Below are 5451 nucleotides of genomic sequence, written 5' to 3'. Positions count from 1 at the left end.
AAAAAAAAAAAAAAAAAAAAAAAAAAAAAAAAAAAAAAAAAAAAATTGAAAAAAAAAACATACTCCTAAAATAAATTTTACTTGCTAATATTGAAAGTTTAATATTTTAATCTATAAATTTTCATATATTTTTACAACTTCATCTATTATTTATGAGTATATTTTTATAAATATAATATTTAATGAAAATAATATAGTGTAAAAAAATTTAGTATATTATTATAAACAAAAATTATATATATATATATATAATTCTCATTTATAGATAAGATTTGATGTCAGAATATAAAACTTATTTAAAAATAATATATAGTCAAAAATTTTTACATTTTTTATAATGAATTAAAATATTAAAAAAAAAAAATAATTTTGTGTAAAAAATCATTTAAATAAATTTAATTTTTTATGCTTTTTTTTCTTTTTCTAAAAAACTTTTTATATTTAAAAAAAATTATACAAAACAATCAGTTAAAAAAAAAAAATGAAAAGTAAAAAAATTAATAAAATAAAAAACTGAAAATAGAAAACACAAAAAATTGATTATTTTTTATTTTATTTCATTTTTTCAACTTTTGTTCACACTTACACAAATTATTTTTTTTGTATTAATTATATTTAAAAATTTTTAAAATGTATATATTTTATACATTTATAGTTTGTACTTTTATTATTAATTAAAAATTATTTAAATTGTAAAAGATTTAAAAATAACAAATATTTGAATTATATGATTAATTTAAGAATATATAAAGGAAAAAAAGAAAAATTAGGCATAGTAAAAAGAGAAGCATAAATAGAAAGAAAAAGGAAAACAATAAAAAAAAAAAAAAAAAAAGAAAAAAAAGAATAACAAAAAAATGTTTGATTAAATTTTTATTTTTTATTTCTTATAATTATTTAAAAATAAAATTAAACATATTTTATATATGTAATACATCAAGTGTGATCCCTTTATAAATGTGCAGATAAAATAAAAAGTCAATGAAATACATCTGTAATAATTAACTTTTAAATTATTAACACATTTATATAATAGAAAACTATATGATGACATATTAAAATTAATTCTTCAAATTTTTTTTTCAAGAAAATATGTAATTTTTTCAAATACTATATGTATTATGAAAAATAATTTTTTAAAAGTGCATAATTTTTTTTTTTATGTTAATAAAAAATTACTTCATATTTTTTTTTATTTTTTCTGTTTTTTTATTGATTTTACATTAATGTTATTAAATGATTTTAATTGTAGTTTATTGCTATAAGACATTGTATAGAAGATAGAAAACTCATTAAAATTTTATTCATATTGTTTTTAGAGAAGTATAGTCATTTTTTTTCATTTTTTATAATTTTGTAATTCATTAAACTCTGTATAAAATGTTTCAATTCATAAATGATTTAGATGTATTAAAAAAAAGATAGGATTTACTATCAATATTACAAAATTGTCTACATAGAAAGATTAATATTTCAACATATCTATAATTAAGTTTTAGATAAGTAATATATATGAATTTTATGTTTCTAATTATATATATAAATATATATTTAAGGTTTGTCTTATTCTAGAAAGAGTGCAATAAATTTTCGAATTGTAAAATAAGCATATTAAAGTATAGAAAAAAAGTTTATTGAATAATAAATTTTGAAAAAAAAAAAAAAAGAAAGTGTTATTTCTTTAGTATTCCTAATTTTAAGAAATGTTTTTTTTTATTAAAGAATAGGGAAAATACGGATAATTTATAAAAAATAATGCATTTAATAAGAAAAAATAAAATAATAATAAAGATAATTATTAATTTAAATAATTTCTTTTTTTTTAAATTTTATATTTATTTTAATTAAATGGGACATGAAAGCAATTTATATCAGGGTAGTAACATATTGAACAGAATAAAATTATTCTTTTCATTTATTTAATTTATATGGTAATTTTCTTTTATTATTTACACATGTTTACGAAATATTAACTTTATTTTTAGCACGGATATTAAAATATATAAATTATAAATGTTTAAAATATCTTATGTTTCTAAAAAAATTATTACTTTTTAGTAAAAAAAACTCTTTCATATTACCATATCTTAAAAAGTGTGAATAATTTTTGATTATTTCTGCTTTAATGAAAATGTTTATTTTTTATTTTAATTTTTCTTAATGATTTTGTCTAAATATTTTTTTTATTTAAAAAAAAAAAAAAATAGTTATAAAAGATTCAAGTTACAATAAATATATATTTTTAATGTATTTTATTGTTTATTTAAAATTTTAATTTCCAATATTTATTTCATCAAAAAAACTCTCATATATTTTATCTTAATTTTTATATTTTTAATTATTTGTACTTATTATATATCCTTTTTTTTCTTCATTTTATTTATGTTTCTATTTATTTATAAATTATATGCTATTTTCAAAAAGCAAATAAAATTTAGGAATATAAAACAAATTATAAATTATTTATAATTTTGTTATTGTATTAAAAAATGATTTTCATATATTTAATTAACATTTAGTAAAATTTTGGAGTCAATAAACAATACCTTAAATTTTTTTTTCTTTTTTTTTCATATGTATGTATTAATGAACAATTTTCTAGAGATTTAATGTTTTTTTTTTTTGGATTTTCTAAAAAGTAAAAATTCTAATTAATTTAAAAAATTCTAGAAAAAAAACAAGTAACAATAGATTTTTTTTTTTTTTTTTTAGATATATCTTATTTCTAATATAATAAAAAAAATCATATTAACAAAATGATAGGAGTTTAAAAAATTACAAATTAAAAAAATTGTATATAAATGAAAATTCATAGAAAACTTATATATAAGTTGTTGCTTATTATTTAATCTTCATGATTCACATTTTATTTTTTTATTCATTCATTTAATAATTTACATTACATTAATAAAATTAATGTAAAAAAAAATATTTCATAGGAATGATAGAATATTATATTTATTATTGTAATTTTTTTTGTTATCCATATTTATGCATTAAATATATTTTTTAAATTATATAATATACATTGTTTAATTAAACTCCTATTTATTATCTCATAATTTAATTTTCCATGATACTTAGTATTTTCTGAATAATTTTAACTAATTCTTAAATTATATTATTTTTTTTCTATTATTTAATGAAGAAAAACAAATGTATACTTTAATACATTATTTATTTACATATGTTTTTTTTATTATATTTTTTTATATTTCGCTTAATATATAATTATATTTAATGTGTGTTTATTATTGATAAAGTATTCTCTACTAAAATTGTTAGATGAAATTAATTAAAACCTTAATACTAAAAATAATATTTTAAAGTAAAATGTAAATTTTTATAAAAAAAATCTATTACAAATTAAAATAATTTTTATTTTTGACTCTTAAAAAAAAAGAACAGGGAAATAAAAAATGAAAAGAAAAGATTAAATAGCAGTATTTAAATAAAGGATTCTTATAAAAAATGATAATTCAAATATAAACGTTTTATTTTTTTGTTGAATCAACAGTGAAAGTAGATCTGAGTATATAAAAATACTTCAAAATGATAAACATAATTTTAGAGTAACTGTAGAAAAATTATAAAAATAATTATGAAGTAAATATTATATGGAAGAGTTAATTCTAAATTTATGATTCTTAAATTAATTCATTGAAATCTTAAGGTTTAAATAGTTCATATAAAAAAAAGACATTTGTGTTTTAAGTAAATTTTAGAAGAAATATGTTTTTGTAACCATAAATATATTTACATATATATATATATATATATATATTGGAAAATATATATTCAGATGTAACATATGAATATTATTTTAAAAAAAAAGTAATAAAATAATTTTTTTGCTTGAAATTAAGAATAATAATATTAAAGTTTATAATTATTAATATACAAATTATATAATCATAAATTAGTTATTAACAATATGTATATAAATATGTGTAATATAATATACATACCTTCTTTCATTTATTAAATAAAATACATTTAGTGCATTTATTTATATTTTTTTTAAAAATTTTATTTAATGTATGTCATTTAACTTACAAAGAAAATTTCTTAATAAGAATTATAATAAATTCAAAATTATTTTTTTAAAAATTTAAAGATTAAAAAGAAAAAGCTTCATAAGCGGGCATGGTCTAGTGGCTATGACGCCTGCCTTACACGCAGGAGATCCCGAGTTCGATCCTCGGTGTCCGTATATTTTGAGATTGCATTTTTAAAATTACATATAATAATTATTATTAGAAATATTTAATAGATGTTTTATTTGGACATTAGAATGATAAAGAAATAAATATTTATATTGAAACATTTTTAATATTTTTTGTGAATTCCTTTTTATTATATAATATTTAGAAAACGTCGTTAGAAAATGTATTTTGATAAATTGAAAATTCAAAATTTTTTAAAAAAACTGCATTTTAAAAAAAATAAAAAGAAAAAATATTTTTAACATTTTTATATTTAAAACTTTAAAAATCTCATAACTATTTCATATCATTTTTGTATAAATTTTCATTCATATATGAATTATTTTAAAGATATTTTTTTTTTAATTTTTTACTAAGAATGTTAATTTTTATATTTTTGGAAATCTTCCTTTTGTAATAATATTTTATAATCACAAAATTGGTTTAAATAATTATGTAAATATGTAGTATTGCCTTAATACGTCTAACAAAAAAGATAATGGAAATTCTATTAAAAGATTTTTAAATAAAAAAAAAAAATATACCTAGGTGGGGTATGTTAATATTTTATAATTTATTTTTTAATAAAATACTTTAAATATAGTTTTTCTCTTAAAATATATATTCAAAAATATTTAATTACTTTTATATATAATTTTAAATATAAAATAGAAATTTATAATTTCAGCCACCTGGGAGGATCGAACTCCCGACCTTTGGTTTACAAGACCAACGCACTGCCTCTGTGCTAAGGTGGCATCGTATACTTTTTCTCTTTCATCAATTATAGTGCAATATATAAAGTTTGTTTAAAAATATTTTTTGAATGCAATTGTATTTTATTTTATTATTTTTTTTTTTTATTAATTCACACAACATAAAATTATATTATAAAAATAATATTAATTAAATACATGTGACAATTTCTTAATTATTATCTTAAAAATATCTCTTTTCTTGTAAGAAATTATTTTAACAATTATTAAATTTAATATATATAAATTTTTTTATATTTAATGAGATAATAAAAATTATTAATAAAAGTGTAATGAAATTAAAATGTTGGTATATATGAAAATGAAACATCCTTTTTACGATGTAAAAATTTATATAAATTAATTATATGTTAATTTTAAATATTAAATCATCTACATTTAAATTGAAAACAAATATAAGAATAATAATATTTTATATAAACAATTTTAATTCTTTATTACACGAATCTTAGTAATAAAATTTTTAATAT

General features: G+C 14.6%; 2 non-coding genes across 2 annotated transcripts; one reads left to right on the top strand and one right to left on the bottom strand.

Moving 5' to 3' along the window:
• The first annotated feature begins 4140 nt into the window (after positions 1-4140).
• Positions 4141-4213, top strand: PGAL8A_00094300. Its single transcript has one exon. It is a non-coding gene; the product is annotated as a tRNA-Val (tRNA).
• A 678-nt stretch (positions 4214-4891) lies between these two features.
• Positions 4892-4963, bottom strand: PGAL8A_00094200. Its single transcript has one exon. It is a non-coding gene; the product is annotated as a tRNA-Thr (tRNA).
• Positions 4964-5451: the final 488 nt, after the last annotated feature.

This window comes from Plasmodium gallinaceum (assembly GCF_900005855.1).
Source record: "Plasmodium gallinaceum strain 8A genome assembly, contig: PGAL8A_v1_62, whole genome shotgun sequence".
Classification (NCBI taxonomy): domain Eukaryota; phylum Apicomplexa; class Aconoidasida; order Haemosporida; family Plasmodiidae; genus Plasmodium; species Plasmodium gallinaceum.
The sequence above is the reverse complement of the archived record's forward strand: the minus strand, read 5'-3'. Positions and strand labels throughout refer to the sequence as shown.